The sequence below is a fragment of the Chaetura pelagica genome, unplaced genomic scaffold (assembly GCF_000747805.2).
Source record: "Chaetura pelagica isolate M959 unplaced genomic scaffold, ChaPel_1.0 scaffold107, whole genome shotgun sequence".
Taxonomy (NCBI): domain Eukaryota; kingdom Metazoa; phylum Chordata; class Aves; order Apodiformes; family Apodidae; genus Chaetura; species Chaetura pelagica.
The window spans coordinates 2,576,427-2,603,055 of record NW_009953979.1 but is presented as its reverse complement, the minus strand read 5'-3'; the positions used below and the strand labels follow the sequence as shown (position 1 = coordinate 2,603,055).

Sequence of the window (26,629 nt, the reverse complement as noted above, 5' to 3'; positions counted from 1 at the left end):
TTAAAGGTGTTTTGTCATTTATATACAATATTTTATATACATGTCAACTTTAAGATGTCTGCTAGTTTGGACAAGGCCATCGTGAAATAAACTAATCAGAAAAGCAAGAATGTAAGACAGGGATGTTATTGCAGTAGTCTCTCAGGTTTGAGGAGAAAAAAAAAAAAAAAGAATAGTTCTTAAATAATATAATCTTAATAAAAACTAGTAAAGTAGTTTAAATAATCTAAACGCAACAATAAAATAAGAAAACTTGCAAGTCAAAGTCTTCTTGACAGTAAAAAACTGGGCCTCATTGCCATCAGGTAAGATATGGATAAAATAATTGACTATAAAAACAAATGTAAAGGACATGTTTACACAAGAACACATAAAGAATTTCAAACTGTTTCACACCATCCAAACCACTGATGACAACAGACTTCAAAAATAGTCAAAGAGAGCCTGACTGAATTTTACAATAGCAGGTGAAGTTCAAGGAAGATTCACAGGTGTTACAGCACATTAAAACATATTATTCTGATTTTTCAGTTATGGGCATGATTTTTTCATTCCTTATGTGCCTAATCACAGAATCTTATGGGTTGGAAGGGACCTTGCAAGATCTTGCCAGAGCAGGATCACCTAGAGCACATCACACAGGAAGGCGTCCAGGCAGGTTTTGAATGTCTCCAGTGAAGGAGACTCCACAACCTCTCTGGGCAGCCTGTTCCAGGGCTCTATCCTGATGTAATCACTCTCAATACCACAGAAAGACCCAGCTTCACAAAATGTGAAGGATCTGGCCATATAATTCACTTTAACCAGTAGATTGATGAGTGCTCAGATACCTCAGGGTGAAAGTCCATTGCAATGAGTGCTACCAAGTATTTTCTGGTTTATATTTTCTAAAAATTATACATTATAAGTTTTATAAATGCAGGCATATCTGTTGTCATAATCCTTGGTGAATGGAGAATAAAAACTTACCATAATTTTCATTTAAATCATAAGTAAATACTATACAAATGTAAACTGGACAGCAAGATCTGCCTCTTGGTGGGGATACAATAAGCTCCCTGATCACACTAGGCTAGCTTTTTATTTCATTTATACCACCGTAGATTTCAGTTTTACTCAACTGACTTGAACAGAATTGTTGAATTTCATGCAGTACAACCAGCTCAATCTGGCCCAGTGATGGGTGCTGAATTAGCTGTCACTGAACAAGAAAAATCAGAATCTATAAGTAACAGAGAAGTATTCAGTAGAAGCACTAATTCAGTACCAAGAGAAATTTTAATTAAAAAAAAAAAAAGTAAAAAGAAATAAAAAGGATGCTGGGATATATTAAACAGACATAACAGGGAAAAGTACGACAGCATTATATCCATTAATGGGGCACCTGAAATGAAGAAAATCTAAATGGGGCACAGAGGGGCGAACTAACTATTAAAAGGGATTTAAAAGATTGGGATTAAATTTTATCTAGAATGCAGAGGAGTAAAAGGGGACACATCTGGGATATCGGTAATAAAAATTTTGATAAAACCAAATTGGTTCCTATCCAGTGTGCTTTGCAATACATCAAAGATACATCCACTGAGATTAAAAGAAAAAATGTGCAGCTTTGATGTAACCTAAAGCTAGAGCCATGCCATCCTGTCCACCAGGATACTGTCCAGGCAAATGATGGCCCAGTTTCTCTTTCATATGCACTACGCCTCTTGAAGTCCATGGAAGCAACTCATTATCTGAAGGCAAAGTCTCATGGTAGGTTAACAGAAAGGGATCATATATTTTGTAGAATAAAAACATAAGTCAGAGATAATTGGCTTAATAATAAAGTGAAATGGTCTTTCTATATAATGGCATGAACTGATGGCCAGCTTCGATCAGGAATGGAACCTATTCCAGATTTCATGGTTTAACATGGACTATTAGTGAGGATAGTGGGGTTTGCCTTAGCTAAAGCCCAGGTTGGGAATTTTGGTTTTGCTCATGATAAAGAAGGAAAGCAAACAGATAGTGGTCTGTCTAGCTCTCACAAGCCTCCATCATGTAACTAAAAAGAGATTAAGGAGTGGCTTCTGCCTTTAAATCTTTTTTTTTTCTTTTTTTTTAAGTCAGTGTGAACCTTATGAAGGGTTCTTATCACTCAAGAGCAAATTGCTTTCCTAAGATGACTAGCTTTAGATCACAAGAGAGTTTCTTAAAGAACTTCAAAACAACAGAGGCATTACCTTTCCTCTCAACTGAAGCAGCAATTACATCTTGTCAACACTGTCTGCTCTGACTAATCCAGAAGTTCAAAGAATCAGCTTTCTTCTTTCCCTCTGAATAAGGAAATAATGGTGCTACTCTGAGAATGATAGCCTCACCTCCAGAAAAAAGTCCTCAGATGTGTGGCTAACAGACTCATAGGACCTAGAGCATATTTCAAATCAATATTCATTCTTAGAGGAAAAGCAAGCAGGTAATGCTGCTGGTCCTATCAGATTCACCTCTCACTTTCCTCAAAGCCTTTCCACAATCTAGTGGATTTTCTTTCAGGATATGGTCTGGCTATTTCTACTAAGAAATATCTTAGTCATTTGCGGTAAGCACTCCTACTTCCCAACAATTTTAGTGGAAACTACACCAGTCAACTGGGTACAAATGAGCAAAGAGACAGGTAAAAGGCTCCATGTGGGACAGATTAATCACAAGATTTCCTACAAGAAGCATAAAAGAGAAAATGGTCTTAGGGGCAGGAAAAGCAGAAGAGCAATTTCTCCTCTCAGTATGCCTCACAACAAGGATCTGAAGATCCTATCAGCTCATTGGTGCTGAACATGACTCAGCTGCAGCCCAAGTGGCAAAGTGGAACTTAAAACTGGGTTTCCCTATTTATCTTCTTATTTCACTTCTTATATTAGGCTGAAGTTTGACTGAAAACAGAATGATCTTGTTTCAGTTTGGGTTTCATACCTTTGGTACACTACAGTGTCAGAAGAACAGAGCAGGCACCAAACTAGCTAAGCACTGTAAAAAAATCATTGGAAGATTTCTAATAAAATATTTTTGTAAGATTTTTTAAATGGAGAGACAGTTATCAAAGAGAAACAATAAACACACTTGTTTTTAAAAAAGCTGCATGGCTTTTAATGAGAAATTTAACCGGCTAACACTGAGCAGCTAAAAGGGTTTAAAATGATGGGTGATAGATGCTGCTCTTTCAGTGATATTCAGCTCTTCACCTCAGTGCCTCTTTCAGAATTTCTCATGAAAGATCCATTTATATTAAGTCAGAGAGTCATGGTGTCCTCAGTTCACCTATTGCTTTTAATTAGCTGATCCCTAATATTCCACAGTGAAAGCGTGCTTCACTTTAAATTCCAAAAGTTTTAACAAGCATGAATACTTCTAGAAGCCTTCTCTCAAAAAAAGCCCAAAGTCTGAATTGTGTTTTTTAAATAATTTATTGAATCACTAAATATAATTTCCTTTACTGTTAACTGGGCAAATAGAAATCCTTTATTTATAGGTGCCATTATCGGATTTCCAGTTATGGTGCTCAGTTCTCCTTCAGCTTTGGAAGGAGCTTAGCCATTGAAGAACCTCACTGCAGATGATAAGACTTTATTACACCGTGGCAGAAAGGGCTGTGTGCCAGCAGCAGATTGTCTGTTTATCCTATATCCATTTCCCACTTAGAAAACACAGCCACTCTCAGAGGATTAGCTACAGTGAGCTCTTTCAGTGGGGATTCAAACTCTGGCAAAAATGTTCCTGTAAAGAGCAATAGAAAAAGACATCTGAGTGACACCTCAGTGCTCCTTTTTATTTTTTTCCCTCCTAATAGTGCTTAGATTTTCACCTTCTTAATCATCTCCCAGGTGAGTGCCCAAGCCGACGGATTATAGAAACGAACTCATTCTTTTTCACTTGCTGTACCCAGTAAGCATCTAATTATTTCCAGCAAAGTGGAACAACTTCAAAGGGCTTGCTTGAGAGTACCTCACCTGTGCATACTCAACCACCAGCAGCTACAGCCCTGCTACACGACACGTGGGCTTCATCTCTAGTTCAGCCCTGAGGAAATCAAATTATAAAATTCAAGCAACGCCAAAAGTATTGCCTCCTGCCCCACTTCTTCAGTGGAATAGGACTTGTCTCACTTCATCCACTGAAATGAAGTGCCTAAACCCAGTAAAGGCCTAAGTATAATTTAAAGAAATAGGTGGCAGATCTTCAGCTGGTGCACGTCTCAGAGGTTATTGATTTTGGAGCTAAATCAATTTGTGCCAGCTAAAGCCTAGGCCCTAGTGAATATGCAAAGTATTACATGAAAAAGTGGTAGGTCTTTTGAGCATCTGTTTCTCCAAACCAGCCTGGGAATTTTTATTATGTCGTAGTTATCATTAATAAAATTTCCAGCTTCTTCCTAAAATAGAAATTTGTCAAATAAACAAACAGTTCAAAAATAACACACCAAGAACTCACACTTTGGGGATCTACTTAACTTTTCTTTTTTTCTGCTTTCAAAGTAATGAGGATGAAAAGAATGGAAATAATCACAGATCAATAGATTTTTAAGAAGGATCCATTATGATAATTTTATTTGACTTCCTGCCTAACACAAATAGGAGAATTTCACTGGCCCATATTTTGTGCTTAGAAAAGTAACAGCTCTTGACTCAAACAACCCAATGGACAGAAAATCCATCAGAAGTCAAGGTAACTTTATTGAGAGGTTAAGACCTCCTACTTTTAAAATGAGCAAGAAGGAAAACCAAAAACACCAGACATTTTATTTATGACCTAAGTTTATTTATGTAAATAACTTTTTGTGCAGTCAAAGACTACTAGGAAGTGCTCTCTTTTTTTCTCTGAATATTTCAGCTGATTTGATCTTTCTAATTAATGATACTGTTGAACTCCTTCTGGGGGGGGGTTGGGTTTTTTTTACTTTTTGAGAACATAAGTATGTACTAATTCACACATTCAGCCTCCCTCTAGTCCTGATCATAAGTATATTCCCAAGGGAAGAGCTGAAAAAGCATTTGTGATGGATCAACTACATTGCAGTAGACCAACTGCCTTTATCTGAAGTTGGCTCCTCCTGGCTCCTGAAAGCCCCTTGTATTTCTCCTTGCAGAGAAAGTGGGCAACCTGTTACAACAAATTCACCTCCTGTAACTTATGGTTCCTGGCCACTTTCCAGTTTTTCAGGGTGATTTTCCCACTGTTTGGAAGAGCCTTATGGAAAATATATGTAAAATATATCAGGTATACAATGGCACTAACATGTGGCTACTCTTTCTTTTTACCTTCTTTTTTTATATTTCAAATACCTTAAATTACTTTGTTAGCATTGAACTAAAAAAAACCCAAAAGCTAAAAGATTATGTTTGGTTTATTAGCCACTGAGAATTTCTGCTTTACAAAATATAATGCTTTATCTTCTCAGTGTAATCCACATTCTTTTATACAGCTGTATTAAAATATATAAATCTAATATAGTAAGAACCCAATTTGTCACTATGGGCTGGACAACCCTTAATCAAAATAAATAAAAATTAATTTTTCCATCAATTCTAGAACTTCTGCCTAAGAGGCAGAAACTTCTGCCTGGCCCAGAGGAAATCACATCTCTTCCTGTGCCTACAGAAAGCAGCCCATAAAACAGTTACAGTGTGGTGCATATATATAAAGAGCAAATTTTCTTAAATTTAATGCATTTCTTGCACTAGAGGACAGAATAATTATGTGAAATTTAATTACATGAAATGAAACTTTTAAAAGATAACAAAATTGCTTATAGAACAATGAACTGCTAGAAAACACGTTTCTGGTCACTGTTGGAATCACTTAAGTTTTTTATCCCATCAAGTAATAATGAAGAGAATAAAGGTGACAGCAAAAAAATGGGGTGCAGAAGGCTGTTATTTTTTCTGCTGTTAATTTTCCACAGAAATAGAGTCCTATTTTTCAGCAAAACTAGCTGAATGAATTCAAAATAAAGGACATTGTCAGTTTGAACAAAGAATATTGCTTTTTTCTAAAAATCTGCAAAACAAAACTACTAAGCAAGCTTGTTTCTAACCTGCAAGTATTAAAAAATGTATATGATATAGCTATGGAAGGTTATTCCTTTTATTTGCTGAAATCACAGAATCACAGAATCCTAGGGGTTGGAAGGGACCTCAAAAGATCATCTAGTCCAACCCCCCTGCCAGAGCAGGATCATCTAGAGCACATCAACAGGAATGCGTCCAGGAGGGTTTTAAATGTCTCCAGTGAAGGAGACTCCACAACCTCTCTGGGAAGCCTGTTCCACTGCTCTGTCACTCTCACAGTAAAAAAGTTTTTTCTGATATTCACATTGAACCTCCTGTGCTCCAGTTTGCATCCATTGCCCCTTGTCCTATCACTGGTCATCACTGAAAAAAGCTTAACTCCATCTTCCTGACACTCACCCCTTACATACTTGTAAACATTGATGAGGTCGCCCCTCAGTCTCCTTCTCTCCAAGCTAAAGAGACCCAGCTCCCTCAGCCTTTCCTCATAAGGGAGATGTTTCACTCCCTTAATCATCTTTGTAGCTCTGTGCTGGACTCTTTCGAGCAGTTCCCTGTCCTTCTTGAACTGAGGGGCCCAGAACTGGACACAATACTCCAGATGTGGCCTCACCAATGCAGAATAGAGAGGGAGGAGAACCTCTCTTGACCTACTAACCACACCCTTTCTAATGCATCCCAGGATGCCATTGGCCTTCTTGGCCACAAGAGCACATTGCTGGCTCATGGTCATCCTCCTGTCCACCAGGACCCCCAGGTCCTTTTCTTCTACACTGCAGGTCAGCCCCCAACCTGTACTGGTACATGGTGTTTCTCTTCCCCAAATGCAAAACTCTACACTTCCCCTTGTTGAACTTCATCAGGTTTCTCCCCACCCAACTCTCCAGCCTGTCTAGGTCTCGTTGAATGGCAGCACAGCCTTCTGGTGTGTCAGCCACTCCTCCCAGCTTAGTGTCATCAGCAATGACAATCCTGTGTATTCTTTAGCAGGAAATTGATACTGAACATCTGAATATCTGAAAGGATATCTGAAAGCAAGACCACTACTACTGACACTTTTTTCTGTTCTTTTAAAAATGACTGTACATTGAAAAACCCATAAAAGGAAAAAAAAAACAAAAACAAAAACACAACAAACAAGTGCCAATTATATAGCCTACAGGAGAAAAAGAGATAGCAAAACTTGTTGACTGGTTATACCCCTATTAGGCTGAATGTCCACACTGCTAGCACTTCAGGATTACTCTGGGCTCACTCTGGACTGAGTGCTTTTCACAGTTGGAATGCATTAAGTGTGCTCCTAGAGAGTATATTTTGATTTAACTTAATTCAAAAGGATTCTCAGGTTCAGAAAATATCCCAGTGATTTCATGCAGATGTCAGTGGAAAGCTTTTTTAGCATTTGTGTTGGGAGAATTATCTGCCTCCTGGGGAAATGTTTTTGGCTGTGATAGGTGATACAGGGTCTCTCTGCTTTGAGCTGTGTTGCTTTGCTAGCCAGGGAACAGCAGAGATCACTGAACTGGATGAACCACATCATCTTAAGGATTAGTCTGACATTTCTCCTGGACAATACAACAGAATATCTCCTGCAGCATTCAACTGAAGAAAAACTGTTGAAGATAGGCATATAATTAATGCCAGTCAACATGGTTGTATGGAATATAGGTCTTGTCAGCCAAATTTGATTTCATTCTCTCATGAAATTACAAGTCTAGTTGTAATAAATGTAGGATGTAATAGCATGGATGTAATAGACTTAGACTTTATTAATGCATTTGACTTATTACTTCATGACAGTCTGATTAAAAAATTAGCACTATACAATATCAGCACATGTTAAATGGATTAAAAATTGTCTAAATGATGGTTCTAAAAAATTGTCTAAAGGGAACAAGCATTGAATGGCAGCATTTTTATCTGTCCTCTGCAGGGATTGGTACAAAGTCTGTCACTGTTACAGTCTTTCATCAGTAATTTTAAAGAAATAAAAAGTCTGAACTTTCAGAATCTGTGGATGACTCAGATGAGAAGGCTGATAGGATGGTCTGAAAAAGTGACTTGCTGTGCCAGGACCATTCAACCAAAAATGTGTTAAAAACAAACGTACATAAAATGTCTAGTTAAAGGCACAAGTGACACACACACCATAGGTCTCAATGGGGAACAGTCTTTGAGGAAAGAGCAAGGGTGGCAGCAGACAAGCAAACAAATGCAGAATTTCATTGCAATATTGCAATAAAATGGAAAAGTGACAGAATTGGGATGCCTCAGTAAAAAAAGAAGTTGGTAGGAACAGCTTTAGAGAGATGAAATCTGACATTAAGCAGATCCTCAAAAATAGTTTCAGTGACAGCCAGCCATAAAGAGCACAATACGTTTAGCCATTTAAAAAGAAAAGCTAGAGGTTTTTAATTAAAGGATATAAGCATCTTCTCAAGAAGAGAATGACTAAGTGCAAAAGGGGTCTTTGAACAAGCAATGAAAAGGTGTGTCAAGTGCTAATGGTAGGAATGGAAACCAGGGAAATTAAATGGAAAAGTAGGTCCATATTTTAAATGCTGGATATGGTTATCTGCTACAAAACACTACACTGCTCAATTACACCATTGGATCAGTCAGTGCTCCCATAAATCTATGTTTTGTAAACCAAGGGAAGTGGACAATTCTTCATTTCCTGATGTTCTCAAATCAAATCAAGTTCCCTTCTGGGACAGACAGACCAGTTAAACTTAAAGGCAAAAGTTATAGGGCTGAATAAAATAGTAACTGGATGAAATGTAATGACCTGTGATATAAAAGATGTCAAATTAAATAATGCAGTGAGCCCTTACCAACCTTAAATGCTGTGAATATATGAGTGAATTGCCCTTCTTTTTCCTTTGTTCACTTAGCTTAACAAAGATTTTCTCTCCCAAACACTATTCTCTGCACAAAGTGTTGGGACTTTTCTATTATCTACTTTCATCATGGTTGATGAGGTAGACTCAAACCTAACTACAATGTCTAGATGATCTTTATGTAGCTGAATTAAAATCTTTCAGATACAGTGTTAGGAGCAGAAAGATACGACATTGCCACGTTTACAAAGTTCTCATATAAAGCCCAAATTTAACCCTAAATTTACACACCAGATGGACAGAACATCTACATGTCAATAAATTATGTTTACTGGCAAACCAGCTACACTTGGGGCCAAGGAAATGCAATGCCAGGCTTGTAACATCTAGACTGCAGAAAAAATCAAGTGAGAAATGCCAGCTTTAGGATAGGACACAATAATTACAGTTTATTAATAAAATGAAGGATTAAATATAGAAGGAATAATGGGAATCACAGAACCTTCACCTCATAACTAACAGCAATCTTGTATTTTTGGCAGCATCTTACATTGCTGTGGAACCAAGAATGTGAGCATAACTGGTTTATACTGTATGTTTTCTGTAAAAACAGTATGCTAAAATAACCATTGCTATCACAAAAAATTTAGGATTTGTTGTTGGAAACAAAAATAGATTTCATAAACTTTCAAATACTGAAAAATCACAATGTTTCTCATGAAAAGCAGTTTGAAGAGAGATACAAATCGAAAGCAGGTCAGAAATGTGGTCATATGAACACACAATGGTACAGTTAATCTATTGCACTGAAGACGGGTGGGTTTGAAAAATGTCATTGAATTTATCACTTTGCTGGCTGAGATTGAAACACTTAATAGCATAAAGCAGTACAAATAATTCCATTTTCTTTCCCAGACTAGGATCCAAGTTTTGGAAGGGTACATAAAAATATGGAGTCCATAATTTTTTATTCCAAATATATTTATTTCCATCTCCTCAAAGAAAGCACAAGAAAATCTATTACTTGTTCCAAACCCTTCCTAACAGCACAGTAACAGCTCAATATACAGTTTTGATTTAACTGTATATTAATGCTATATTTTGTGTTTATATGCAGCTTATATGAGAAGCTAAAATCCACAATACATGTATATTTTCCCCAGTCATTTTATGTGGAAGATAATACAAGAACTTTATTTCATTTCATCATCTGCTACTTTGACATTCATCAAAGTTGCTGTATTTCATGGCTGTATTTCTCTACTCTGTAATAGATAATAAGAATAACTGTAATAAAGAAAAAAACTGAAAACAAGGGAAGAAAGTCTTCTAATTTTTTATATAAAGTTGCTGTGGTTTGAGTCAGGATCAGCATTTAAATCAATGACAACAATGCTCTTGATCCCCTTCCCCTCCCACCCAGGCAGGAAAGGAGAGAGAGAATAAGGAGAGAGCCTTTCTGGATTGAAAACTAAACAAGACAGCTTTAATTAGATAGTAATGATAAAAGGAAAGATGTACATATATATATAAGTATGTGCAGAAATGCCTGCCCCACTCCCAGCAACTCCCACAGCCCTCTTCTGAGCTGTGAGCAGTTCCAAAATGTCCCAGAGATAGCAACAGAGCAAAACAGGACCTGAGGGCAGAGTTATGAGGACCAAGAACACATGCCCTAGGGATCAACAGTGATGGATAGGTGGAGTCCTCCCCGGACGCTGCCATGAATGGTAAAAGGGGCTTAACTTCCATGTTCCCTGACTTTATACGGAGTCCTACATAAATATATGGGTGGAATACTTTGGTTGGTCAGTTCTACCATGTGTCTAGTCCACTCCTCCCTACAGGAAGGTTGCAGATATGACTCATCTGCTCCTTTAGTGACCATAAGTAGTAGATTCAACAAGCAGAACAAAGTCTCTCAGCAGTAACTATAAACACTGAGTGTTATCAGACTACTAGCTGGAAAACTTGCTGTGCTACTTTCAGCAAGTGTGCTGCTTAAAGGAGAGTTTACTGAAGGAAAAAAAAAAATCAGTAAAAATTTGCTTTATCCTGGTTCAAAACAGGACAAAAGTCTTCCTAGGAAAAATTATGTTCAAAGTACATAAGGAACTTGTTATAAAAAAAAGGAAGATAACTAAGAGAAATTAAAATTTCTGGAAACTTTTTTTCATTTATGGTAAAAATTATAACCTTGACTCTGGAAACATGTAATGAATGCAAATGCACTCCCCTGATTAAAATTATTCATATTACAGAAGAGATTTAGTGGCCAGCAATTTTAGATTCTGGTTTTGGGGATAATTCAATCTCAAACTGCTCAGTTTAGGTATCTACTGTATACTTTGCAATGAGGGAATTTAGTTTCCTCAGAGAACAAAACATAATTCAGAACCTAAGTGCTTGTATTCCGCAGTCCTACTCGTTCATTCCCTTTAAAGTTAATTCCTTATCTGACATTCATGTGCCTATTAGGTCAGATAAGAAAATGTCTATTAAGGAATCAAACAAGGCTACAAGGCAAACTGAAATACCATTTAAAAACCCTCTCTTTTATTCACATATATGTTTTTTTATAAAAGTTAAAGACATTCATTCATTCATTAGGATTCAGTACACATGTCATTCTTGAACAACAACAGAAAGGAGTATGGCAACAGAAGAGAACTGAGACAGAATGAGACCTTGGGGTATTTGACTTCAACTCATTGCCCTTTGCTTAGGGGATAAGACTCGTACTGAATTGCAACTCAGACTTCAACCACTACCTAAAGCACAGGATTTATCACCCCCCCACATGACAATCCACACAACTTTGCTTCTGGTGTCATCAATTTCTGCTGTCACACAGTTATGAATTTAGGAGCTCAAAAGATTGTTTCAAAGGAAAGCTCCTTTGAAAAACTAAATTAATGAAATTATGTTGACATATTTTATCATAACAGATAAACAAAGTGAATAAAGATCTACTCAGGAAATATATCCTGTTATCCATGGGCATGAAAAACTTACAGGATAAAAGATTAATACTACGTCATAGTTGCACCATGCCTTTGTCCAAAAGACTCCAAAGGACCTTCTAAATTTGGATTCCATTATCCCTATTTTGCAGAGCATAACCCACTATTACATTGTGTGCTTCATAATTAATTTTCCATATATGCAACATAATTTCTCTAAATAGTCCAAGCCCTTGGCTGACAGCATTTTTGTTCTTTATACAAATGCTACCTCAGTTACTGCCTTAGTGAATGTGAAGTCAAGACAATGGTTTTAGGGCTTGTGTCATGTCCTTCTCTTGCCAAAGACAACATAGATTCATAATAAAAGAAGCTTCTAAAGTGGAAGGACAAGAAGATGACTGCAAAATGAGGGAAGATATTTGCAACATTGAGATTTTCCATAAAAAGCAATGAAAAAAACAAATGTTAAGAGAATCCCAAAAAGGCTCTGAGAGATAAATAAAGGACAAATCTTTGAAGAGCAGGAACCTTCTGACCGCTGCCATCTGCCAGGAACAGAGGCAGCTGATTGCAGAGAGCAACGAACGACTCCAGCAATTTTCCAGAGCCCATCCTAGTAACACAGACTGCTGAAGCGGGTGCAAGAGCATGAAAGCCCACTAAATCACACAATCACAAATTTATGAGGAAGCTGAGACAGTTATTGCTAGATTGCATTTTAGTTTGCCTGAATATTTATGCCTCTTGTAGCTCCCAAAGCAAAAAAAAAAACGACACATTTGTTTAAAAAAGTCAAGGACTAAAAGTTTTCAATAGCCTGAATATTGCTGTGTCATATAAAGGTTCACTTGTTTGCTTGAACTGTGACTTGTTCCTGAGAAAGCCAATGAAAACCAAAAATACGCTTTGAGTTGGAAAGGGAGCAATTTTCCAGAAAAACTGCCAGAATGCTCAGAAGTAAGGAGCTATAGAGACCCAAGTCTCCAGAAAAGGATCTTAATGGGAGATTTGTTCACAAAAATGGCTGTAATATCCCAAATCAAAGCAGTGCTGGGGCTCTGCTCTGGTACAGAAAAAGCACAGATGAAAAACTGAAGAATATATATATATAAATGATGCCTGGATGTAGTACTGAAATCCAGCATCAATCTGTAAAGGGAATATTTTAATGTCAATTGAGCAGAAAATATGATCGACTCTGCTGAAAAGTTCACAGCTCTTAGATGTAAAGCCTCTGTGTTACAGTTATGCAACACACAGACTTTCCTTAAATAAATGGACATAATGGTAGGCAAAGGATAATGAAAATGAGAAGAATATGCCATGTATTGAGAATAACCTTGAAAAGGGGTAAATGGAGGTAAATATAATACCTATTACCTAATATTTTCAGTTGGAAAACATTAAATAATCTAGAATATAATAAGGAAGAAATGAGAGTAGCATATTCTAATACCTATTCTTTTCCACTGGAATAACAAAAAATGTAGTTTTATCCTTCCTAGTGATTGCACTATGAGATTACTACTCTCAGAACATCAGTGGACGCAAGGTCAGATTTCAAAATATACCAATTCTCAGTCTTTATATATCTGAACAGCAACACAGTGCTTGGAAGAAAGCTGTACATACCTTAGTACTTGAGATTGTTGGCTAGAAGAATATGCCATGTATTGAGAATAACCTTGAAAAGGGGTAAATGGAGGTAAATATAATACCTATTACCTAATATTTTCAGTTGGAAAACATTAAATAATCTAGAATATAATAAGGAAGAAATGAGAGTAGCATATTCTAATACCTATTCTTTTCCACTGGAATAACAAAAAATGTAGTTTTATCCTTCCTAGTGATTGCACTACGAGATTACTACTCTCAGAACATCAGTGGACGCAAGGTCAGATTTCAAAATATACCAATTCTCAGTCTTTATATATCTGAACAGCAACACACAGTGCTTGGAAGAAAGCTGTACATACCTTAGTACTTGAGAATTGTAGGCTAGAACACAAAAAAATTATAGATTGCTGTATTTGTATTCTGAAAGCTTCTCCTTCACTCCTATATTAAACTAATCTGACAGCAATACGATATACAAAAATATGATTGGGATCATGATTTCTCTCATTATTTCCCAAAAACAAATATGCAAAAAGCAGTAGAGGCAACCTGGTTTCACAAGAGACATCTCACAGTCAAAAGAGACAGGGACAGAACTGAGAACTTCATGATGGCAGTGAGACATTCAGAGGGCTTCAAGCAAAATTGGTATTAGGATGAAGATTCAGAATTAATTTATACCAGACAGACACTTTTAAGTCCACCAAATGTAATAAAACAACTCTAGAAAGAAAGTTCTAAACACGTCCAAGTAACCTGTTTTCTGCCAAAGTCTTTTAACATAAACAAACTGTAAGTGGATAAGAGTTTAAAAAGATAAAAAGTTTTAACGATTTCTGTGTCTAGAGCACAGCTACGACACTGTTGGGGAAAAGTAAGTGGACATTGCACCTCGTGTGATGAAAGACAAATGACTGAGACAAAATTCAGCACCTTTCAAAATGAAAGCAGGCTGCAGACATGACAAAGGAACTGCAGAGAAGTACCTTAAGTATCAGGAAAAACTCTCCAAGTCAAAAACTTTAAAATTATGTTTAGTGATTTCATCTACAGTGCCTTGGCAAAACTGTATATTCCCTTTAAGTACTTTTGAAATCCTACCATTTATTTTAAACTAGCACAATCCCCCCTCTCAAAGTGATACTCCTCAAAGATTATTGAGGGAGAAGGCTAAACATTTGTCCAGTGTAAGCATTAAAAATTACAGTAAGGTCAGAGACAGATCAATCAAAAATGTACAGTCTTTGGTGGGTGGTGTCAGTGTCTGTAAAGAACAAGAAAGGGGAGTTCAAATCAGAAAAGTTTAAATAACTGGTTGGCTGGTTGATAATGAAATTTTCAAAACTACGTTAATCAAATGAGTTTGACCGCAGAAGATTGAACTAGCAGAGAATGACAGGAAACTGCAGAGAACTCCCTAAAAACAGGTTAACTACTGTGTAACTCAAGGTTAGTGAAAAAAACGTAGTTACAGCCTAAACTATAATCCTGCCTCCCAGAGAATCTCTGTCTGATGAATAGACATCACAGAGCTCATGAACCTGGTCTGACCTTTGACATCACAAAGCATTTAGGAAATGATGTCTCAGCCTACAGCCTGGTCATCAGGGTATTGTGAAGGCCAAGTCAGCAGCTGTTCTGGCATTATGTCTCAGCTGGCTCAAGGTAGCTCTTCATCCACCATGAAGGAAGCAGAAATTGGTCTCCACTAACTGTAGATGGTGTGAAGGCAAACTTAGGAAAATGTTTTATTTTCTTTAATCATTAAGATAAAACCAGTGACATTGGCAAGAGACCAATGTAGTAGAGCAATGGGTTGTCTTCCTGCTAGAAAATAACATCTCCTCCCTTTCCTGTCTTATTTAATTACAACAATATCTGGACATTACATTGCAAATTGTAGCTGTCATCTCACTGTGCAAGGTGTTGTACAAATACAGTGTAAGAGACAGTCCTGTCACCTGCTAAAACCACTGGAAAGAATTAACAGTTCCTTGATTGCAAGTTTAATTTTCCCAACCATCCTGATGAATATCCCTGCAATAAGAGGTGGCTTTTTCCATGGCTGCCACCGTCTAAGGCTCCATCAACATTTTAGAATATCTTAGTTCTGATTAGGGTAAGTGGAATGCTTCATTTCTAGAATCTGACCTTAAGCATAAAACCCCACTTCGTGATTTCAAGCAACTTCTTAAGGACACTGTGAAAAATATGCTACATAGTGTCAGAGTTTGCACAAAGACCATTAACCACTGGGAACAGATCAAACGCTAGCTAATATATTTCTTCAGCTGCATGACCCATACTTGAGATCAGGTTTAGAAAATAAGGCAAGTAGATCAATCATTAGCCTTTAATAAATCTTCACAGTTATTTCACTTTTTTTGTGGCAAACCTTTTAGACTATTAATTCTCACCCCAATTTTAATGAACGGCTGTGCCAATGCTTAACCTCCAGAAGTCACGTAAAATGAATTATTACTGATTATTAATTATGCTGTAATAGGCCAATAAGAGCAACCTTTATTTCAGCCATGGATGAAATAAACTAAAATTTACTCCAGTAAACAGTTTGCTGTTTTTATTGCTGTTTACACACAACAAATTTTTTTATTTATTTTTTTTTTGCTAAAATGTAAATCTTGTAATTCCCATTAAAGCAGTGAAAGCATTTACCTCCTGCTTGGACCTAATGAACATTCATTGTATTTGACTATTCATTATTTCTATTCAACCAGTCACAAATCAGGAGTTTTAAATTACAGGTCACTTGTATCCTTTCTAAAATTCCCATTTAAATGAGAGCATTTAAGAAAAGCAAAGAAAGGATTTTAATTCAAGTGAAGTGAGTTTTCCTTGACATGAATTCATCCAAAAATAAATGCCCAATTTGGATGCCCAAAGACAAAGTACTTAGAAGACAATGAGAAAAAAAGTAATTGTTAATCTATTTTTTAAAAAAATAAAATAAAAAACCACCCTGAAGGAAGTAATATAGTCAAATAATGTGAATCACTGTGCTCTCATTTATGTTTCTTGTACAGTACCTACTACAGTGAGATCTATTTGAATCTAATAACATTGTGTCTGGCAACATGAGGGCCACAAATTTCTTTCTTACAGATACCACTCCTTGGAGATATTTAATTTCTCATGTTAAGAGTCTTGCCCAGAGAAAGAGGAAGATCCTGTGGCTAAAAGCTGAGGTTACATAAATTCAACCTGTAATAAAATGAAGTTTCTTAACAGTGAGTCTTAAATGCTCGACACTATTTATCTTCTTAAAATCTTTTAATTCATGATACTGTGGCAAATTCTATAGTCTGCAGATGGAGGAGGTCAGCATGGATGATCATGGTGATCATCCACAGTACCAGAACCCATCAATCTATGGCACTGTCCATCACTGCTCTCCTTCATAATCTTTACTGAGAATATAATCACTGTAATGCCCATATAAAACACTTACATAACGAACTCTTTGGAGTTGGAGCACACTTTGGAGATTCCATTGCTCAGAAAGTGTTATCCCTCATGTCCCTCTGTGTAAGTAGCCAGAGGTATTTTCTGCCTTTCTTTTATTTTTGCCTTCCAGTGAAACCCTGGTTACCCTACAGTAAGGACATGATGGCATGGTATGTGTCTGGCTTACATGGTCCATGTTGCAGGTGAAGGAACAGGAGAGATATTTCTCCATGAGAGGCAGACGATTAACATGTTTTGCTGTTTCATCTTCATCTCTCACTTTATCTGCAGGAAAGTGAATAGCTTTTCTCAGTGATCATCTAAGAATATTTAGTGAATTGTTCTGCCACTACCAAGGCCTTGTATGTTGACAGCACTTTTCCATTGCCTGCTTCTGGTTGATGTCACAGAGATGCTGCAGTTATCCAGGTTTTAATGTGCAAATATGGGTGAACTGTAGAAGTGTGCCATAGCCTCAAGGTTAGATTATTTAACCATTAACTGTGTGAAACTGTAACTACACATCAGGTAACACTGATATTTTGGATTTTTTCTGCACGAAGGTGGTCAGATTCTTGGAAAGCTCAAGCACACTGAGAAACTAAACAAATCCACAGAAAGCTACCAAAATTGCAAGGGGCCTACACACATGACTTGCAGGAAGCTGAGTCTGCCAAAGAGGACACTAAAGGGAAAGATAATTCCAAACTAAAATATTTTAGGGGAAGTTAAGATTGATGATGTAAACAAAGCCTTCATTCTTCAGCAGTGATAGACAGTATGGCAAGTAGCAATGGCCAGAAGCTGTAACATGGAAAGGTCAAACTGGACATCAGGAGAACCTCTGTCATCAGGAGGAGAGTGCTGCAGTAGAACGCAGTACTCCAGAAACCTCCATCCTTGGAGCTTTACCTGATTGAGCTAGACAAAGCCACTGGTGACTGGACTGCATGTTGAAGATGATTCTGCCTCAGATGGCAGTTTGGAGTAAATGCTTCCACATGTCACTTCCAACCAGCATTTCTATGATTCTAAACCCTGACGATAATTACGGTAATAAATAAATAACACCCAGTTCTCTTCATTCTCCATTTCAGATGTATAGACTTACTCTGGATGAGACAGCACAGTTTGGATATACAAAGAAACTTCGACATCTTAGTTACTTTTAGCAGAATTTAAGACTGTGCCTATACCAGCAAAATAAACCATACCAGGGAACTTCCCCAGGTTCTGGGATTAGATGTCTTCAACTGCAAGTTGTTAGAATGGTCATCTCCACGGTATTGAGTCATCCTGTAAATGCCTCCCTCCTGTCCCTAAACATGTGTGTGTGCATGTATACATTTGCACATATATAATTACTGAGTTGGGAAATAAGTAAAGACAACCTGAACCCTTCCTGAAAAAGGAGTTTAAGCGTGTGAGTGATGGATTCCCTGTATTTTAAGTTGTTGATGAGATAGCACACACTGCTTCAGTCCCTGTAATGATTACAGGATCAGAAATGTGTGTGGCTGGCTGATGCACAGGTATATATACTCAAATAAAATTAACCTCTGATGCATTTTATCTTTTGCTAAGCCTGACAGAAGTCTTGACTCCATTGTGCCCTGGACCAGCTGTTGTCATTGACATAAGAGACTCTCCTTTATAAATGTGCTGATCTTCTATATCAAATGCAGACTTAAAGAAGGGATTAAAAAGGGGGGGTGGGAGGGGTGGGGAAGAAAAGAAAAAAAAAAAAAGCAACTTTCATTTAGCACGCTTATATTAAAAATTTAAAGTTGTTAATAAATACTGTGTCTATAAGCAAGTCTAAATCTATCTAAAATGCCCCACAGTGAAGTCTTATATCAGTTATTATTGAAACATGAAATGCTTTTCTTACAGGCTTAAAGCAATCAATTTAACTTTCAGTCATCATGTACCCATATGTGCTGCTCCTGTTGATGAAATGGCTATTAATAAAGGAATAGATGGCTATGAATTAAAGCAAGCTCTACTTAATCACATTAATCCAGAGTATGTTAAAGGCTTCAATTTTCTAAATAATTTTGGGCTTAATGCCTCTGAGATGGGCAGACTGTTCTATTGATGCAGCATCTGGTCCAATTTAAGCTGCATTGTGAAGGAGGAATTGTTAGGCCCTTGCAAAAATAAGGAAGACTGACAGTTTTCGGGATGCAACCAAAACTGCTACAGCTGAGACAAAAGATACTGCAAGATATTGAAAAAGGCCTACAACAATTAAAAGGCAGCCCACTGCTCTGCAAATGCAACTCTACTGTTCAGTGAATTGTATATGATTAACTTACTCTTACTGATGGGATGAGTACTCCATACACTTAACCATCACTGTATTTTCCAGTCATTGAACATCCAACAGCTGCTGCTGTGAAATATGTTCACTTACCCATTACATTGGGTTACCAATTAGAGAGGAATTATTTAAAAGGGAATGGCACAACCACTATCATGCTGCTTGCATCAGCAGCAATTTCTGGCTTCAGGGTTGTTGTTTTGATCCCAGAGGGTTGGGGTTTTTTATTATTATTATTATTTTGGTTGTGTCAAGGTAGTTGTTTTACAATGAAGTAAGATTTACCTTGGCTTGTAGCACTTAAATACTGCTACCTTCAATTAAGGAGATACAGAAAAAAGTGTTTTAAATGCTTCTGGGGGAATAAACACCTTCATAGGAGAATTTGAGGATTTTAGAACATATCTGCAGGAGAAAGATTTTTTAAAACCCAGTCTTCATAGAAGATCTTCAGTGAAGGGAGACAGTGTATTGTAGACCATCCACTGGAATAAAAACCAAAACCAAAACATTACTTTTACCATTATTTTTTTGTTATAGGTAATATGACAAAATTCCAAAAGCTTTAAGAATAGATTTTTTTCCCAGTAACTCCATCATAAATTAAAATTACAACTCCAAAGAATCTAGTGCATTTGCACAATATATGCAAGTCCTGAATGAAACCATCAAGTTGCATTCTGCAGAGCTGTAAAAATCTCTGTCTGAAGGCTTATTTCAATCACAAGTAGTGCTTTCATGAAATACCCAGAGCAGGTTTGGGGGGCAGACAATGCATATGGTACATATTATCATATACTGCAAAATTTGGACAACTATGAAGTGCCCAAAGAGGATTTTATGTGATACACTACAGTATGTACTTCTACAGAACTAGAATCAGAAATTTAAAAGGGTAATTGAAAATTATGTTTGACATAAAATGTTCAGATACATCGTCCTTTTCAGCTGACTAAAACAATTTAGGCCTAAATATTTCAGTTTAAATTCTCTATGACTATAGGGTATAAAAGAAAACTTCAGATTTCCCCTTGTTACCTATGTTTTCCTCCAATACTCACTACCAGAAAAATTGACATAGCTTGTATATTTCAAAGAGCTTTGTAAGGTAAGATAAAGTAACCCCTTTTTTACAAATGAGGACAATACGCAGGAAGAGATGAAGGTCATCCAAGTCAGCCTTGGAGCCAGGAATAGAAGGAAATTACCCAAGTCTCAAGGTAACAGTCTAGCTGAGGTACTCCTTCTTTCTGCAATACGTTCTGCCCCAAAGAGCTGCCAGGCCAAGTCCAACATTAAAACTGCTGCTGAGGAATATGAAAGACAAGAACACAAAGAGAAGAAAGCACACACTGACTGAGATGCTGGTGCAGCATGAGAGAAACTTCTCATACCCATTTTCAGTACAAGTGTAATTAAATGTGCAGATGTTCCCCTGCTGAATTCAGGGACAAGTTTCATTTCTAGGTTCGGTTTCAAAAGAGGAGAGGAAGGTTGCACAGCTGGTGTGACAGCTACAGTGGTAGTTGAGGGATTCTTGGAAGGTGAGACAAAAGAAATAGTTATTTTCTCATACCTTTCTGAACAAAAGTTACCTGGAAAAGTTTTATCTGATCTTTATCAAATACAATGAGAGCAGTAATTCTAATAGGCAAGTTGTTCCTCAAACTCTGGGCCATTCTTTGAATGAAGAGCTACTAAATAGGCCTAAGCACAAACAAATAACCACTTGTCGTGCTGGTGATATAAAAAAAGATTTCTATTGAGGTGTAACACTATGGCAACAGCTTGTGTAAGATACTCTTGGACACTGCAGCACAGCTCATGTTTAACAATTCAAATGCAGAAAGATTATAATAAAGGAAGCAAAAAGCAATAGCCCTGCTCATAGCTGAATTACTTTGATTCATTCTGCCCTCACATGTTATATAAACATAACATGTGTAGACAAATTCTATTTCATGGTAAAAATGAGTCAGCATGGAGAAAAGGCTATTATAGTGAAAATAAAGGTACTAGAGAAGAATCAAAGGAGATAATAGGAGAATATGAAGTAAGACACTTGGCTTTATGTTCAGTTGGTTCCCAGAATTTGCCTTCTATATCTGTTGGATGTGCTATTTATTTCTACATCTGTAGTAGAAGCTCCAAACTGCCTGTTTCAAGAGCAGCAGCAACAAATGCAGTTTTGCTGCAAACATTTCCCCTTTTTAATTATTTTCTTTACCATAGCTGCCTGAAATAGTCTTCCTTCAAGCAGACTTTAGAAATCATTCCCTATTATGGAAAGTTCCTTAAATCCTCACTGCTATATAAAACCTACTGCTAATAAATTGGAATTTTGGTGGGATTCACACAGTGTGAATCTCTGAGAAAGACGACAAAGAGTATTTTATGACTCTTAGTTAATTAGATCTGAAACAGTGGGAGCTGGTACCAAAATATTGCACACCTTTGGTGTGACAACCCTAGGCTCAAACACCTGCTCAGCAAGTTTGATGCCTGGATCCCAAATGACTCTCAAAATAAGAGACATGCATCTCTAGATAGCATCCTAACTACCAGGCTAAAGGATATGCTCAGGAAACAAAGCCACTGTGTAGTCACAAATACAAGATTACACAATCATGGAGTAATTTTTTTTGAAAAGAACTTTAAGATCATTGAGTCCAACTGGTAACCCAACACTGCCAAGGCCACCACTAAAGCATGTCCCTCAGTACCACATCTACATGGCTTTGAAATGCCTCCAAGGATGGGGACTCCACCACTGCTCTGAGTAGCCTGTTCCAGTGTTTGATAAACCTTTCAGTGATGAAATTGTTCTTAATATTCAACCTAAGCCTCCAGTGACACAGCTTGAGGCTGTTTCCTCTTGTCCTGTTGCTTGTTCCTTGGGAGAAGAGACTGACCCACCTCCTTGATCCAAACTACCTTTCAGGGGGTTGCAGAGAGTGAGAAGGTCTCCCCTCAGCCTCCTTTTCTCCAGGATGAACACCCCTATTTCCCTCAGCAGCTCCTCATCACACTTGTGCTCTAGACTCTTTCCTAGCTTAATTGCCCTCCTTTGGACACCATAAAGCAGATGAAGTGTCCCCAACACAAGAATTACATGGAACTGTTGCAGCGAGTACAGCAGAGGGTCATGAAGATGATCAGAGGGCTGGAGGAGCTCTGCTATGAAGACAGGCTGAGAGAGTTGGGGTTGTTCAGCCTGGAGAAGAGAAGGCTCCAGGGAGACCTTAGAGCACCTTCCATGACCTGGAGGAAAGCTGAGGAGGGACCTCTGACAAGCGCATGGAGTGATGGGATGGGGTGAAATGGTTTCAAGCTGAAAGAGGGGAGATTTAGATGAGATATTAGGAAGAAATTATTTGCTGTGAGGGTGGTGAGACACTGGCCCAGGTTGCCCAGAGAAGCTGTGGCTGCCCCCTCCCTGGAAGTGTTCAAGGCCCAGGGGCCCACATCCAAGGCTAGTTGGAAATAAACAATCTTTATGACCCCTTCCAACCCAAACCACTCTAAGTCTCTATGATTCTGTATTTTTTCATCTAATTTTAGCTTCACTTAAAGAATTCTGAATGGATCACAAAGGGAAGCTGGGAGACTGCATTGTGACTGAAGAACACGTTACTCCTGTTTTTGAACACATTTGAACACTTGCAGAAGGACTAAACTGTCCCTGAACAGAGAGGAATGAGGCAAGAAATAGAATGAAGCCATTTATTAAACCAAAATAAATGAAGTGGTGAAAAATAATGGCCCCATCTGCACCTTCCACTGGTTGGGGTCAGTTCTGCTGAAGAGAAGTTCAATGCCAAAAATGAAAATAGAAATAGAAAAAGAATCCTGACCATTTCCCTCACCATTCACAGTCCACTTATAAAATAATACTAATAACAACAGTATTTAGCACTCTTGCAATACTTTGTAGCTTCAAAACATTGCACAAGCAGATCCTCCTCAATGAGAGCAGAACTTCTTTTTCTAAGACCTGTTTGCTACTCTGTAGCCTCTTTTTTATCTTATCATCATATTAATAGACTGAGACAAATTTCTTCCTGATGTAACACCATTGACATCAGCAGAATAGTGCCTAGATTTAATTTGGCCCAATTTATTACTTTCTTAATAGATGATAAGAGTATTATAATGGTGTTCCACTTGAGTTGGAACTAAGAATTTTCACAGCATTCAGCACACATAATGACATGATTAAACCCCATATCCTTTCCAGGAAATCTAAAACACTATAATTATAACACAAAGGTCTCCCCTAAATTTAAAAAAAAAAAAAAAAGAGAGAGAGAGAGAGGGAAAAAAAAAAAAAAAAAAAAAAAAAAAAGAAAAAAAAAAAAAAAAAAGACAAAAAAGAAGTAAACAATGTGTAATCACAGCAGTTGAGGATAATACAAACTTTCAGTTTAGTACACAGTACCTGTCACCTCTCCAGGATTAATAAAGGATAGTTATGGCTAGAATAAATTATGACCTTTTTAGTACCACAGGCTGGAGAACCTCCTTTAAACCAGCATCTCCTTTTGAGGAAGAAGGTATTATTTCATATCAGTGAGGCAGAAAACTCATGGCTAAGCTGAACATATTTTAGAAAGATTTAAAAAACTTAATTTAAATCTTTTGCAGTGCTGGCAAATTTTACCTAGTTTTAGAATATCTTCTAAAATTCATAATTAAGGAAGTGCATCTTAGTCAAGATTGCCAGATGTAATGCATGTTTTAGCCTCAATGCCTATTTCTGCTGTTCAGCTTGCTCCTCAGCTGAACAGAATGGTTACTCTGCTTGCAGAGAGGCACAATAAAACAATTGCTACAGTTCCTTACAGCAATTTGATGCATTAGTACCTGTAAGTACTTGAAAGCAACCCTATTTCCTCTGTCTCTAGGACTGAATGTAAAAGGGGGCACAACAGGGGAGGCAGAAGCATTACAACAGAGTCCTAAAGAGCTCAACAAAGTCCATAGGCCTGGAAGCCTTCCTTTCTCCCCAAACAACTCTCCAGAGAGCACCAGAACTTGCCTCATGGGCATAACTACTCCCTACTCCCAGCAGCCTCCCACTTACGGTCAAAGACTTCTGTGATCTACACCTAGCTGCCCCTGAGAAGTATCTAAACTAAACACAGGCACAGATGACCATCCCTTTAACTCCAGTGTCTTGAGAAGCACTCATTAAGGTTCTGCTTGTTCCTTTGACTTCTTCAGATTGAAATGCTACTACCTAACAACAGCCAAAGCCTCTGGGATGCCACTTACTAGGCTCTGCCATCTGACTTCATACTTCTGGTGACAGAAGCCCTCTTATCCCTACCTATCCCAGAGGTGCTAAAATGGATACTACACAACAGGCCCACACGTGGTAACAGGAGTGCTGTCCTGTTTTCATGGCTAACAAAAGACTCCAGAGAAGAAGGGCTGGCACAACTTGTGCCACTCTCCAGTTTAAAACCTAGTAACAGCCCGGAAGCCAAGGACAGCACTGTGGTAGCTGCTTTGTGTTCACTTCCTTTCTACTCAAAAAACAGGCAGTGTGTACCAGTATGCTCAGATGATGGCTTATCATATTAATTAAAATTCTCTTACAGTTTATTTTGATGTCTCCAACTGTCTGCAGCAATCTGTTGTCTTTTCTCTTAGTCTTATATGGTGCACTTTGGGAGGAAAGGACCTTATTTTTTTTCTGTGCTTCACCCAGCAAGGTCATAGTCCATGCCAAGTCTAGCATTCAAAGCAATAGTGACACTTTTTTTAGTATTTCTGTTCTACTGCTGTACTATTTTAGCAGAAAGCAAACTGTATAGACTTTATGGAAATGTGACATTAGAACAGAATCACTCGAAGGCATTTCAGCTACAATTAACATTTTTCACTCCTCGGAAAGAAAATAAAAACAGTTTCTAATTGAATCGCTTCACTGAATAAACAGTGGATAAAATCAAGTGGAGAACTAGTAGAGAAAAAATAAGGTTAGATACATGTCAGGGTTGGGGGTTTTTCCAGGCAGATTTGATCTGTGTGTTAGCACTGTGGGTGTGGGTGTGTGCAAGCACTGCCATGATACATTTTTGTGCTCAGCAATAGGTACAGAAATGTCTCCAGGCATGCACAGCATGTAGAGCAGAGGAGGCAACGCTGGTAATTCCTTCTTACTTTTTCCCAGACACAGCACTCCTAGGATCTACAGCCTGAAAGAACTGGAAGTGAATGTCAGTACAAACAATATACCTCAAAAAAGATTGAAAACAAGAGTAGGGCAGTCCAAAGAGTATAGTGAGCTTCTCAGTGCAAAATATTTGCTAGTAAATACAACAGGTCTAGGATTACTCTTTGGCTGTATGATCAACTTCACAACAGAACTCAAGTTGTAACTGAAACTTTTGTCCTCCAGACAGGGTCTGTGCATACACACTGATTATTAAATCATGCTTGACCAACCTGCTAGCCTTCTATGATGTCATAACTGGTTGGTTGGATGAGGGGAGAGCAGCAGATGTCATCTACCTTGACTTCAGCAAATTATATTGTCTCCCATATTGTCTCCCATATCCCAATATGATAATATCAGGCAATGATATTGTCTCCATAACACCCTCATTAAGAAACTGAGGGAGTGTGGGCCAAAACAAATCAGAAAAAAAAAAAAAAAAAAAAAGAAAGGTATTTGACCCCTGCATTATTTCTACTTATTTTTTTCAGTGTAACCAGCTAACTGAAAACAAGCTATTTCCTTCTCTTTGTAAGTCTTGAAATCAGGAGCACACTGCAGTTGTCTACTACATGTCACACTCCCAAAGGGATTTGTATGACCTTTCTTAATTTTTGTGAGCAATTCCATGAAGTCCCTTGAGCTCTGGCTTTCACAAAATCCTTCTCAAAGTTTCCTTTACCCTGTTGTTATTCCACATCAAATAGAGAAACTTTTGCTACAGTGCACTACAGCCATGAGCACCCCAAAGGTTCTACCTCTCCCATCACTGCACCATTTTCTTATTCTCTTGGACCAAACTCTTCTCACCCAAACAGACTCGTGTGAGAGTGAGTGAGGCTGCAAATATAAGACAGAGCAGAACTCAAATACCATAATTTTGCTTATTATAAAATGAGATACAATGGTCTTCTTGGGCAAAAAGAAGAAAGTTAAACTCTTGTAATTAAGCATCTTCATAATTCATCCAAAACACAGAAACCTTGCAGGTCACTCGCAGAATTATTCAAAATCTTCATCATCTTGGTGAGACAGTATTCAACTCACAAACTTTCATATCCCAACATAGGACCATGTTCCATACACAGAGTAAGTCAAAGTGGCCTATGTTTACACATAGTTATTTCAGTACTCTCCCAATTTCATGAAAA

The 26,629-nt window shown here is 37.6% G+C and overlaps 1 protein-coding gene across 1 annotated transcript in view; it reads right to left on the bottom strand.

Annotated features, from left to right (window-relative positions):
* MSRA (methionine sulfoxide reductase A) overlaps positions 1–26,629 on the bottom strand; it is a 177,541-nt gene that overhangs the window by 118,658 nt on the left and 32,254 nt on the right. The gene's annotated exons all lie outside the window — the stretch shown is intronic.